The sequence below is a fragment of the Canis aureus genome, chromosome 15 (assembly GCF_053574225.1).
Source record: "Canis aureus isolate CA01 chromosome 15, VMU_Caureus_v.1.0, whole genome shotgun sequence".
Classification (NCBI taxonomy): Eukaryota; Metazoa; Chordata; class Mammalia; order Carnivora; family Canidae; genus Canis; species Canis aureus.
The window spans coordinates 30,712,809-30,726,917 of record NC_135625.1 but is presented as its reverse complement, the minus strand read 5'-3'; the positions used below and the strand labels follow the sequence as shown (position 1 = coordinate 30,726,917).

The following is a 14,109-nucleotide window of genomic DNA, read 5'->3' as shown; positions in this document are numbered from 1 at the left end:
CTCCCCTGCTCTGTGATCTTATAGAGAATTGTCCCTTCAAAACATCTATCACAATTTGCCCTCAAAAATGCATGATCCCTACATTTGAAACTAATACAGTTAGTTATACTTAGTTAATTATACTTCCATAAAAAAAATTTAAAGGGGGAATATAATATAAAAGGAACGCATGGTCCTGTTTGGCCAAGTCATTGCCCATCTTCCCACTCCCCCCACTCCCTACTATACTGCCCAGTTCAGAAAATCAGGAAGCATCTGTTTAGCTCATCACTGTATCATCAGGGTCTTGCTTAAAGCCTGGCATAGGGTATGTCCTCAATAAAAATATGCTGAATGAATGGATTCAATTTTCTTTTTTTTGTTGTTGTTTTTTTTGTTTTTTTTTTTGGATTCAATTTTCTGATGGATGTTCTAACAACACCCATCATTTATTAAGTGTAATATATTCCAGATACTCTAAACTAATTGTTTGGTTCACCCCAAAATTTATATATTGAAACCTACCCCCCAAGGTGATCGTATTTGGAGGTGGGGTCTTTGGGAGGTGACTGGGTCATGAGAGTGGAACACTCCTGAATGGGATTAGTGTCTTTATAAAGTAGACCCCAGAGACTTCCTTCACCCTTTCCACCATATGCGGACACAGCAAAAAGAAGTCTTCTGTGAACCAGGAAGTAGACTCTTGCCAGACATTGAATCTGTTGGTGCCTTGATCTTAGACTTCCTAGCCTCCAGAACTGTGAGAAATAAATGTTTTTTGTTTATGGCACTTTCTTATAGTGGCCCAAATGTACTAAGACACGAGGTTCTGCAGTAGGTATTTCACATAGCTTACTTAATTTTCAAAACAACCTCTTGAGGAAGTTATCACTGTGTTTTACAGACAAGGAAATTGAGGCCCGTGTAAGCCCCAGGAAGGAACATCCAACTCTGCTTCCAGAGTCAGCAAAAGCTTCCCAAAGTGGCAATGATAAAGCCAATGATAATTTAATTACTTCCAGGTCTGGCTAAAACCAAATTTAAGTGGCTGGCCTTCTTCAGCAAGTTAGCATCCCAATAGGGAGAGACAGATAGATAGGCAGATAGGTATCTTATGTATATGATCACACAATTGATATTTATTAAGGAAGACTCTACTAGCTATAGGAAATATCAGTAAATATGAGACATAAGCATCTGGTATAGATCTGGGCTAGTTAACTATGGAAGGTATGGGGATTTTGTCCTTTTGCTCCCTGCCACCTGCCACCACACTCAGTGCAGCCCCTTGGAAATCAGGAACTGTCCCCTTCTGGCTTTCTCAAAATACTGGTGCCAATCTGTCAAGGACAAGTTTTGCTGTATTACAGCCCCCAAAATGTGGAACTCTGTATTATCTCCTCTGTCCTACAATAACATTGTAGTGCTTATTCTTTAATTGGATTACAAACAAAGCAACACTATGCCCGGATTTGAAAAGTCACATTTATTTTCATTCTGGATACTAGCTCTATGGGATCATGCAAGTGAACGTTGCTGTCATCCCCGCTTGGACTCAGTCAGCTGAGTTGGAAGAGATTTTATGTTTGTGGTTTTCTTTTTCTTTTCTCTCTTTCTTTCTTTCTTTTTCTTTTTTTTTCTTTTTTTTTTTTTTAAAGAAAAGAGATTAGTGAATGCATGTCTGTTTGAAAGCAAATTCCTTTTTGAGCAAAACACCAGCAACGTGCCCTGGTGATGAGTCCTCTCCTCATCTTGTGAGCCTTGACCTACGGATGGGAATATTAGATAATAAAAGGTTTCTTTTGAGAAGAATCAGAGATAAAACTCTACAATTCCCTCATCTCACAAATGCACATTTTTCTTTTTCCTTTTATGCTCTTGTGTTACATCTTTTTGGAAGCTGTTTTCTCATTCAAACAACCCCTACTGGGCCAGCAAGTCTGGAAGAGCTGCAGGTGTCCCGTGGCCACTGCTTAAAAAGCCTACTTGTTAATCAGCCCCATCACGTGTCTTTTGACCCCTTTCTTGCCCTGCTCTCTACATGTGTCTCCCTGCCAGCCACCACTGCCACTTCTAAAAGGGGAAAAAACTGAACAGTCAGTCAAAAGAGCTATTATCCTAAAGCCTCCTTAACAAGGCCTGGGGCTTTCCAGTAAATTAGTTGAAGGTTTTCATCCCCTCCCCCTTTCTAGACATGGTGGTCCCCTTCCCCCATTCATTGGTCACATGCAAAGGTTAGTGACTCTGCTACCTTCTGTGACCACTGGGCATTCTATAGAGGGGCCCTCCTGAAGCCTCTCAGCTACCCTCTGCATAGGTCAGAACCAGTTAGGGATGTAAATCCACAAGCAGATTATCCTGAGATTCCAAGTACAGCACGGGTGATAAGGGTGGGCAGTGCTGTCTGGGAGTTGAAACAGAGGATCTGGCAAATAAGTAAACCACTTGCTTCTGCCTCCAGTCTTCTCTACTTGATGATTGACTGTTCTGACTATGCAAGCCCTCCCCACACGAGAATTCTAGTTCTAGAACATTATGACTTGAGGAGAAATAATTGCTAGTAAGGGCCAGTGTCTGGAGAAGGCTCTGGGGTTGGATTGTCAGGTTATAGATAATCTATGGCAATTACATAGGCCTGAAATTGAAAGAAGGTTGCAGGTACCTACAGTTCCTAGATAGGAAGGTTTATTTGCTAGGCTGTCACCTTACCCCATCCAGCACAGAAACCAGGCCCCATCTGTCCCTTCACTCCACGCTCTCAAGAAACGTGAAAGGAGGAAGCGGGTAAGATTCTCTTTGGTTTCACCATGTGTGGACCATGGAGAGAAAGGAGATGTCCCCAGAGTTACTTGTGCTGTACCAAAATGGGATTTTACTCCTAGGAAGGGCCAATGCTGGTTATTAGTAAAATGCTCTAAGTGTCCAAAAGATTGTCTTTCAATCCTTTTGTGGGATATCTCCTATGAGAACCATAAGAATAAAAGAAGGAAAAGAGAAGAGACCACCTCACTTTAACAAAGGAAACAGTTTGTTTCTCAGCCGGCTTACAAAACTTTACAGCAGATAGTAAATGATGAGTTCTTTTCAGATAAATAAAATAAAAACCTTTCTTTTCTTCCACCATCGAACATTTCTCAGACAAACTCGATTCAGAACACTGGCTTACCTTTGTTAAGTAAAAGCCCCTAAGATACAGTCCATGTAATGACATTCATGTGGCTGGGTTTTGGCAAATGATAACTAGGTCTCAGAGGTAATAATGTTACACAGAAGCCTTCCAGTAGAAGTCAACAAAAACAACGCAGAGGTCAGGACACTCAGAAGCCTACTGGCCTAGTAAGATGCAAAACTGAAGCTGCCTTGAGGGGTGACGAGGGGAGAAGGACGTTCAGCAGTGGAATGGTTGAACTGTAAAGGATGTGATGTCTTCTCATCCATGATTTATCAGGTAGCAATAGGCCTGGAGTTTCTGCAACTTTATAGAATTGCGGATCGATCTATTTCCTACTGGAGTTTAAAAACTGTTTTTTTGAATGACTAAGGCTTATTGACTTAAAGATGAGATTTGGGGTGCTTGGTGACCCAGTTGATTAGGCATCAAGCTCTTGATCTCAGCTCCTGGGTTGATCTCAGGGTCATGAGTTCAAGCCCTGCATTGGGCTCTGTGCTGGGCATGGAGCTTACTTAAAAAAAAAAAGAAGGGAAAGGAAAGGAGAGGAAAGGAAAGGGAAGGGAAGGGAAGGGAAGGGAAGGGAAGGGAAGGAAAAGAAAAGAAAACAGAAGAGAAAAAAAAGATGAGATTTCTTAGACCTGTGTCATCTTTCAGAAATAGGCTGCTCACAGAAACAGGTATTTCTCTCAATCTCTCTCCCAATTATCTAGTATACATGACATAAAATATGCCATTTTAACTTTTTTAAATGTTCAAGTCTCTGGCATGAAGCACACTGACATTGCTGTCCATCCATCATTCCCATCCATCTCCAGAACTTTTTCATCTTCCCAACCAGAAACTGTACTCATTAAACAATGATTTCCCACTCACACTCCTCCCCTGCCCCCAGTAACCACCATTCTGTTTGCTGTGTCCATGAACTTGAGTACTCTAGGGACCTCAAATAAAGTGAAATCATACAGCAATTTTCCTTTTGTGACTGGCTTATTCCACTTGGCTTAATGTCTGTGAGGTTCATGCATGTATGTGTAGCAGGTGTTTGTTTCTTTTTTTTTTTTTAAGATTATTTATTTATTCGTGATAGACACAGAGAGAGATAGGCAGAGACACAGGCAGAGGGAGAAGCAGGCTCCATGCCGGGAACCCAACACGGGACTCGATCCCGGGACTCCAGGATCATACCCTGGGCCAAAGGCAGGCACCAAACCGCTGAGCCACCCAGGCATCCCCAGGTGTTCGTTTCCATCCTTTTTAAGGCTGAGCCATATTCCACTCTTTCTGTTATTCATAAACAACTTCATTGAGGTATAATTTGCATACCATAAAGTTCAACTCTTTTAACTATACAATTCAATAATTTTTATTTTTATTATTATTTATTTATTTATTCATGACAGGCAGAGACACAGGCAGAGGGAGGAGCAGGCTCCCCACAGGGAGCCTGATGCGGAACTCAATCCCAGGACCTCAGGATCTCGCCCTGAGTCAAAGGCAGATGCTCAACCACTGGGCCACCCTGGCATCCTGATTCAACAAATTTTACTCCGTTTTTCAAGTTGTACGATCATGATGCACAATGCAGCTGTGGGGCACTTTCATCATTGGAGTAAGATCCCCCGTTCCCATTGACAGTTACTCCCCACTCCCATACCCTGTTCCTCCTCCCTACCCCAGGCAGCCACTCCTCTGCTATCTCTATCCAGTTATTTCTTCTGGATATTTCATATAAATGGAATCATACGCTAGGTAATCTTTTGCGTCTGGCTTCTTTCAGTTGGCATATCCTTCTTGAGGTTCATGTGTGTTGTCACGTGTATCAGGCTTTTATTGTTTCATTACTGGATCCTGTATTTCACTGTATGGACAGACCATGTTACTTGTCCATTCCAGTTGAGGGAACTTTGGGTTGTTGGTTCTCTTTAGCTCTTATGAATAATGCTGTGTGAACATTTGTGTGCCGGCTTTTGCATGTGCCGAGTTTCATTCCTCTTTGGTGGGCTTCTAGGAGTGGAATTGTTAGGTCATAAGACACATTTATGGTTAACTTTTTAGGAAATTGTTAAACTGTTTTTCCAAAGTGGCTGTACCATTCGGAGGTTTTCCTTAGGGTACCAAGCAGATCTTTCAAATGGGTTTGTTTGTTTCTTTGTGACTCTTCCTAACGTAAAATACTTTGCTTCTTTCCAGCCCTGGCTCCAGCTTAGTCAGAAAGCCAAGCAGTGGGAGTCATGATTAATTCCTCAAATAGTTCTCATTTTCACACCCTTAACTCACCGTGAGGCCACGTTAAAACCAAACAGCTTGAAAGCTCAGAAGAACAAGGTTATGAAATGTCTCAGGAGACCTTGGGCAAATCATGTCAGTGATTGAGGACCTCAGTATCTCCATTGGTTCCTGAAGTATCAGACCTGGATGATCTATCCTGTCCACGAACAACATCTTTGGAAGTTTGTGTGGTATCAGAACAATTCACTGATGGGTTTTGAGGTACATCTTTATTCATACTGCCTGGCTGCGGAGGTAGAGTCTCTCAACCGTGCAAATGCCAACACGAGTAAGGAACCAAGACTTTCCCCTAACCGTGGGCCCTGAAACTGAAGAAGGAGGAAGCTCTCAGTGAAAGAATGACTATTTTCTTCCTCGGGCAAGTTAAACAAAGGGGCACGCTGACCTCATTACGGAAAACTGTCTGGCCTTATATCCTTAGTGGACATTAATTAACATGTCTCCTGGATGTCATGTTGATTTTTGAAAACCTTTATCTTCTGTCTAGAAGCAGTAGGTATATCACTCTTTGGCATGTTTTCATTTTAGTAACTGTATTATTTTCCTAGGGCTGCTATGACAAAGTACTCCAAAAAGTCAGCAGTTTAAACCAACAGAAATTTATTGTCTCAAGGTTCTGGAAGCTAGATGTCTGCGATCAAGGTGGAGGCAAGAGCCACGTTCTCTCTTACAGCTCTGGGGTAAAACCCCTTGTTTCTTCTAGCTTCTGGTGTTTGCTGGCAATTCTTGACCTTCTGGGCTCCTAGATGCATCGATATAGTCACATGGCCTCTTCTCCCATTCTGTTTTCACACCCTCTTCCTTTTTGGGGGGTCTGTCTCTTTTCTCCTTCTTATAATAACACTGGGTTAGGGACTACCCTAATGACCTTATTTTAACCTGGTTACCTCTTTATATACGCTCCTTCCAAATAAGGTCACATTCTGAGAAACTGGGGTCAGGACTTCAATATATCTTTGGGAGGGGGTGTGAGAGAACATAATTCAACCTATCACAGTAGCATTTTGATAAAAATGAGGTTTGTAATAAGATATCCATCACCGAATGCACATCCAACTGTGTTTATGCTATAAAAGGGAAAAAAGAAAGTGTTTTCCTTCTTCAACACTTGACATCTGAGCTCTGTGGCACTTGGGCACAAAGGAAGATCATAACAATCTTGAACCCTTGGCTCTTAGTCCCATGCGGTTTGAGATTCTGACATCCAGCAGTTATTTAAATAATAGCTTTCAGTTTTTGGGGAAAAATCTATTCAGTGCTTGGAATATGATACTGTAAATTATTGTGAATGCTTTATCCTGTGGAGAATTGCCTGGGACTAAAGCAGGGGGGAGGATGGGAGGTTGAAAAAAGGTTTTTTTAAAAGATGGGCTCCCAGGATGTGGTGCCATAATCACAGGACAGGGGTTAACCGATAAGGTTACTTAGATTTCCACAGCTCAGAGGAGAAAGACATAAGTTGGGTTGGCAACCCAAAGAGCTGATTATCACTCGGGGAGAAATAAGGCGGGGAGTAGGGCTGTGTGTGCTCACTAGACCGACCTCTGGCTGGCTCGCTGACACTACCAGATTCCCGCAGCACAGAACTCAGATGAGCTCCCCATGGCAAATTTTCGGAAGACCCTCTTCCTTCCCTTCTTCCCTGCCCCATCCTCTTCATGGTGGTTTTGGGCACCTGCCCATGGCTTCCCAGGATTCCATCCTACTTCATCTGTGGCCCATCCACCTTCCCCTGTTAAATGCCCCTTTCCCAAATGACAGCCCTGACCGTGTTTCCCATCTCATTTTCCTCTCCCCTGATTTCCTTTTTCCATGGGGTCCACTGGAAATTCTTGCTGCTCTAAAGAGAGTAACTAAGAGTTTAAGCTGGTCTCAGACACTCTCCACCTCACTCAATTAACTGCCACCGGGATTCCCTTCCTATCACCTCCTCCCTGGTTATTCTCCCTCTTTACACCACTCCGGGTTAAAGAAGGTCTCAAAGAGAGGCTCCATGCTCCTTGTCTCCACGGCCTCTTCTAGATTGCTGTGTTGGCCAACCCTCGACCTCTTCATCTCATCTCTTCTCCAACCTCCTTCATTTTTTTTTTCCTATGGCTCCACATACCACAGCTGTCAGGATGACTTCCTTCACCAGTTGACCATACACACCAGACTCCAGAGACCACAAATTAAACGCCCTGATTTCCCTACTTGTACTAGTGGTACCATTAGACTACTGGTCCCTAGAGGCTCAAATGCTGGTGCGTATCTTTGCTTCCTTCCTCTGCCTCATGGCAGCACCTACCTGGGCATTTCGGTGAGGTTTATGTGAGAGAAGGCATGCAAATCCTCTGGCACACAGGGCTTGAGAGTGAATGCTCCACAATGTAGGCTATTATTTGTAAGTATCTTATTACCCTCAGTGAATTAATAAGTCCCTAGTCTCCAGATGTACCTGTTCACATCTTTCAAAACCCTCCATCGCACATCCCTGCCTTCCATTCCCACTGCTGCCTCCTTCATCAAAGCCCCTGGGGAGGCTTTGCCTCCCTTCTGGACCAGAGATGGAAACTCCAAGCCAGTCTCCTGTCTCCCACCTCTTCTTCCACTTCCTAATCTATCTGGGATAGAAGATCCAGGTAGGGCTAATGCAAAGCTAACTTGGATGACGTCATTCTGGCTCAGAAAAGTCCATGCTGGCCCGTTGGCTCCCTGGGCAGCCAGGCCCTTCCTGCCAGTCCCACACCACAGTGCCAGCCTCATCTTCTATAACCACGCTCCAGCCAGACTGGACGGGAAATCTCTGCAAAGTCTCCCCCCTCTCCCATGACCATTCCCTTGTGGATACCATTCTCTCAGTCTGGAAAGTTTCCACTGTCCACACATTGAAATCCTTCTCATCCTCCTAAGCCCCTAGCCACTTTTTGTGTTTATTCTTTTCCTTCTTTGAGCCCCCACTGCCCCGGCATTATCTCCCGCTCACAGACCTTATATCTTCCCCATGGGACCTCATCCAGCACTTCCTAAGTAGAAAGAGCTCAATAAACGTTTGTTGACTAGAACTGAACGCCTTTCTCCCTTTAAGGGGAGAGACGCCTCTCTGTGGGATTACTTTGGTCCAATCTTCCCACCGTCTAACCCCTCAAACACCCCAGTTCACATCTTCTCAGTATATTTTAATGTATACTCTTCCTCACTCTGCCTTTTGCCTTTCTAATTTCAGATGACTCCAGCTTACCTACCCCAAAGCACAACCCGTCCCGGCCTTTGTCCTAATTTCCCCCAATTTAACGGCTCTCTTATACAGACTGGTGCTCAGAGACTAAACCCCGAAGGGAATCGCTGTCCTTCGTAGAGGTCTGATCTCTATCAGGGAACCCAAGCCCTGCAGTTAAAAGTGTCATGAAATGGACTGATAAGTAGCTAGAAGCAGAATGCTGTGCACACACAAATGGCACTGCATTGCAGGATGCAGTTTGGAAGTTCGAGCAAGAATTGTTTATTAAAATGCATGAGCTTAGTGCAGCTTTACTGAGGAGATAACATGCTTAACAGTCACTAGTGGAGCACCGCCTAAGAGAATGGGTATTTTATGTGGCTCTAAGTGGGTCTTTTGAAGTATTTTTTGATTCTTTTCGTTAGGCAAGATGAAGCCATCTTTAAGGCCATGTCGCTGGCATAAAAAGATGCACGTTGTATGTCAGCAGCTACAGTATAATGCATTTATTTTGTGTGAGCGCAGCAAAACACTTGGGAACACAGTTTATTTTGCAGAAAGACTAAATTAACCCTTCAATTGCTGTCCCATGCCACCAAACTGCCAATCTTGTCACGCTGGTGCCTTTGCTTCTTATAATTACGTTCTTCGGCCTGTTTATGGATCACGGATAAATTACGTAGAGAAAGGAAAATCAAGTGGGAAAGTGGATGGCTTCTGTATGCTCCATCCTGTGAGGTGGGTGTTGGCACCCAGCCCTTCCAGAGGAAGGACTGACACATCTAGCCCTAGTCATGGGAACCAGGAACTTCTCGAACCCCAGGCCATCTCCCACTGTAGGCCATCTCCCACTGTGACTGAATGGCATGCACGTTCTTATGTCATTTTTGTCTTTCTCCAGCGCCGACCACTTCATACCTATTTGCTCATCAGCATCCCCCTCCCTGCTGGGTCTTAGTAAAGAAAGGCCTGCCACTTTGGTTTTGACGCTCAGGGAGGCTGACCAGAGTTTTCCTTCCATATTTGTTCACGTGGTTTCCTCTCACGTTGAGAAGAAAGAAAAATAGGGCCGGACTGCCTCTAGGTGGAGAGGGCACACGCAGAGGTGGAACTGTCCCTCAGTGGCGCCGCGCAGCTGTGGCTTCCCATCCCAGCACTAGCGCGGTGGCGCTGATGGGCGCCCGGCAAGTTCTGTGGTCCCCTGAGCGTCAGGTTTCTTCTTCCCTATAAAATGGGGATGCCGGGGATCCCTGGGTGGCGCAGCGGTTTGGCGCCTGCCTTTGGCCCAGGGCGCGATCCTGGAGACCCGGGATCGAATCCCACGTTGGGCTCCCGGTGCACGGAGCCTGCTTCTCCCTCTGCCTGTGTCTCTGCCTCTCTCTCTCTATGACTATCATAAATAAATAATAATAAAAAAAATTAAAATGGGGATGCCTTCCCTCTCATGGGGTGGCTTGGTGCAGCCTAGGTACTTAACCAACATTAGTTCCCCTTCCATCCCTCTATACTGTCTCCCCTCAATTCGATCATACTAAGGAGAAATCCGGACGTCGGGGCACGAGGAAGCGTTCCTTCTATCTCTTTACCTTCCTCCTTTCCTCCCACCCACGCCAAACCTCAAAAGCAGGTCTTCTCCCTGTCTCCCCTCCACCCGCCTCCCCATCCTCTCAGTTCAGCGGTCACTGCCGGGTCTCAGGGAAAGCACAAGAATCTCCAGGGGGGCCCAGGGTTCGTGGTCTAGCGGGGTGGAGGCCCGCAGGCTCATCCCTGAGCATGAAGGCCGGAGGACCTGGCTGGGGCTACAATACACTACGTCTCCGGGGAGCCGGAGGGGCAGAGAGGGGGGCCCCGGGTGTCCTCCTGGGCTCTCCTTCCTATTCCGTGTCACCGCATCGCCGCCACCCAGGCAGGCGCCCAGGTCGGGGTGCTGGGGGCGGGGGGGGCTGAGTCCGCGGTAGGCTGCCCTGTTAGAAGATTCCTTTAGCCCCGGGCCTACGTCGCGTTCGGGGTATCTCGGTGGAGCCGGGACACTGCAGACGCAGGTGTCCGTAATCCCGGCCGGCGGACGAAGCCCTGAATTGCTGCTCCCTCCGGCCCAGCCCGTCATTCCACAAACAGAAAAGTAAAGTTCGCGGGGCTTCAGGAACCTGCCTGAGGCTCCGTCCCCGGACCGAGGGGTCGGGATTGCCCCGCGGGGCTCCCCCGCCCCGCCCCGCGCTTGCGGGTTCCCGCGCCGGGGTCTCGCCGGGGCGCGGGGGCGAGGGGAGGCAGGACCCCTCTAACGGCCCTCGGGACCGGGGCCGGGGGCGGGGGCGGGGGCGGGGCCTGGCGGCCGGAGCGGGCGGGGCGGCGGGAGCAGGGGCGCGCGGGCCGGGGCCGGGGCCGGGGCGGGGGCGGGGGCGGGCGCTGCGGAGGTGCGGCGGGCGCGGGGCGGGCGCGGGGCAGGGGCGGGCGCGGGGCGGGCGGCGTAACCGGAGGCGGAGGGGGCGGAGCCGCGCTCGCAGCTGCCGGCCGGCCTGGCGGCCTCCGGGCCCGGCAGAGGACACCCGCCCGCGGCCGGGCACGCACCGCGCGCGCTCCCTCTGCAAACAATGCTCCGAGGCGCCCGGCGGGGCGGCTGGCGGCTGGCGGCTCGGCGACCGACGGCGAGGCCGGGGGAGCGCGGCCCCGAGGTGAGCCCGCCACGCTGCCGCCAGACCCCGTCCCTTTTTGTCTGGCAGACGTGGCCGCAGAGGGGCGCCCGGGGAGGCGAGCGCGGCGGCGCGGGGAGGGCGACCCCCTGGCGGCGCCCCCCGGGGTGACAGGCGCCCGCCCGCGGAGGGTGGAGCGTCCGGACCGCGTGCGCCCCGGGGCGGGCTCGGGGGTGCAGCGGGCGCCCGCGGGTGCTTTCGATTCACTCGGGGTCGCGCTTTTTAAGACGGGGAAACTTGACGCCTCGCGTTCGGGGAGGGAGAGCCGCGGGTTCAGCCGGTCCCCTTGGTCTGGCTCGTGCGTTTGGGGCGCGAGGCTGCAGCGCCCCGCGGGTCGCTCACGGGGACGGCTCCGCTGCCGCGGCGGGAGGACGGTCGCGGGAGCCGCGGGGCGGGCGGCGGGGCGCCCGGGCTGCTCGGACCCGGGTCCCGGGGTGCGGTGGGCGCCCCTGGGCTGCCCCGGTGAGAGGCCGGCCTCGGAGCCCGGGCTGAGCCCCCTGGAAGGCGTACTGGGGGCACGTTCTTCGCCTTTGCCGGTGCTGCTTGTGTCCCCAGCCGGACACACACACACACACACACACGCACGCACACGCGCTGGGAAAATAGAGCCCCTGCACCTCTCCCCACTCTCAGGTCCCGTAAATGGGGATGGAGGCAGGCCCGGCTTACTGTGTTTATTTTTCCCAGGTAAATCTCAGCCGCGGAGGGCATGGCTTTGCAGAGCTGGATGGGAAAGCCCTAAGCACTTAGGGGCCGGGAGTTTTGCAATGGGATCAGGGCAGAGTCGGGTTGCACGGACCTCCTGGATCCCTGGCCTGGGCTATGGTAGCAAGCTTTTCCCTTTTTGGAGAGGGAGAGTTGACAGGAAGCCCTGGGAAATCCTGCTTCTGCTTTGCTATCATGGGATCCCGTGGAATTCGGCTACTCTCCTTGCTCCTTTAGACTGTAGTAGGTCTCACCCTTGGAAACACATTCCTGCCGCTGAGATTGGATTGCACAGCATTGGAGAAGGAAAAAATGAAAAGTTGGGCGAATATCATGACATCGTCTGTGTGTGTGAGGAGGAGGGGAGTGTTGGGGAGGTGTGTTAAGGCTGTCACTTTGTTCTTTCTCCTGGGCAACCCCTGCCAGTGGAGTATTGAAATCCAGACACTTCCCATACGTACTTTTCTTTTCCAGTGTTGCATTACTTTAATTTTTATATGTATTAATTTCTGTATTACATATTGTGTGTACAATGTATATTTATATATAAAACAATTAATTAATATGCGTATATATTTATTGGATGAGTATTTTCTGGAATTCGGTCACTTCTGGGCAAGGTATGAACAACCTTTGACGCAAGTGTGAGGGGGAATTTTGAGCCAAAAAGATTTAATTTTACGGACCTGGCCATCAGTCTTCAGATTGTTTTTGAAATGGGATGGGAGTGTGTCTGACAACTTCAGTCTTGCAAATTGTGGCCACAAATCTAGTGCAGAAGTTTGCAGAGGCAAAGATATTTTATCAGGACTTGGATCATAAAGAATGCCAGGATCTTTGTCTAATCTTACCCTGCTGCCTCCCACTGAAATGGGGGAATTTGCATAAATCTGAGGGCTGCCTCCCCTCCGAGGTAAGGAATGTGGGCAGGAAGGTACCATTCCCAGGCTGTGGAGAGTTGGCACTGGTAGGCGAAGCGCAGCGCTGCTCTCTGTGAGCGCCACTTGAGTTTTTCACCATCTTTCACTGAAAACAAATAGGAGATAATTCCAGGCCTAGAGCTCTCTAGACAGAACTGGAAATGAATCTTTTCTGGCTTGACATGATGGCAAATTCTGTTTGCTGTGACTGAGAAACCAGTTTGAACAGGATGCAGTGAGTAAATGATGGTGGAAGGCTAGCGCTTCATTCTGTTGTCTTATTCAAAGACTTCCCCTAAAAACCTTTGCACCTCTGAGCAGTCAGTCGTACCGAGAGTTGTGCCCACGTCAGAGAATTTCAGAGCTGGGCACGGGAGTGCTGAGAGTGTACACAAGCTGGTGAGGGTTCTGCAGGGAAGCTTCCCACAGCTCTGTAACCCGGAGCCCACTCAAAAGTCCCAGGGCTGTTGTGGGCCACGTGCGACAAAGGATGGGGACCTCTGGCAGCAAGCAAATATGACAAGTTTGCGCTCTCCGTGCCGGCTAGGGAGGAAATGAACTGTGGCCACCCCAGACTGCTTCTTTGTGAATCTGTGGTAGCCTTGAGGAAGTGGTTGGACGCCCACCCCTATGGATAGCTCAGCCTTATAAGGAGATGCAGGAACCTGAAAGGCCCACACAGTATGGGGGTTTTAAGCTTTCTTTCCCCATCCCATCAAGGGGGCTCCAGAGCCTTTGCCTGCAGTAAAGGGGAGCCTCTCTTTCCCTGTGGTCAGGAAGCCAACAGCATTCTGAGGAAGGACCAACTCCCTACCTTGGGGCAGGGATGTGGACACTTGCTCTCTGAATACCAGTGAGCTTCCTCCATTCCCCCCACCCCCCTTCCAAAATTTAGCAGCAGAGCCTCAAGCTGTCTGTGGCTCAAGGCTGTGGGAAGGAAGAAAAATCCATGCTCTCCTCCTCTGCTTGTTGAGGCTTAGTGACCTCTTCTGGGGAACTTGGTGAGCCATGAACCTACTACTTGGGTGTGTTTCAGGGAGAAGAAGAACCCAACCCACAGTCCTCTTAAGGGCAGGGATGCATAAGACCCTACCGATGGCTGCCGAAGGGCAAACACTTGACTTGATTTCAGAGTGCTCGGTTAGCTTCACCATG

General features: G+C 49.0%; 1 protein-coding gene across 3 annotated transcripts in view; it reads left to right on the top strand.

Moving 5' to 3' along the window:
• The first annotated feature begins 2,528 nt into the window (after positions 1–2,528).
• The window catches only part of PRAG1 (PEAK1 related, kinase-activating pseudokinase 1), a 58,396-nt gene continuing 46,815 nt past the window's right edge, over positions 2,529–14,109 (top strand). Inside the window, exons 1-2 of one of the 3 annotated variants that reach the window (XM_077848979.1) lie at positions 2,529–2,763; positions 4,552–4,760. The gene's annotated coding sequence lies outside the window, so the exon portion shown is untranslated. Of the gene's footprint in view, positions 2,764–4,551; positions 4,761–11,156; positions 11,312–14,109 lie in introns of those variants that run through there. The other 2 variants (XM_077848980.1, XM_077848978.1) reach the window with 2 other exon arrangements.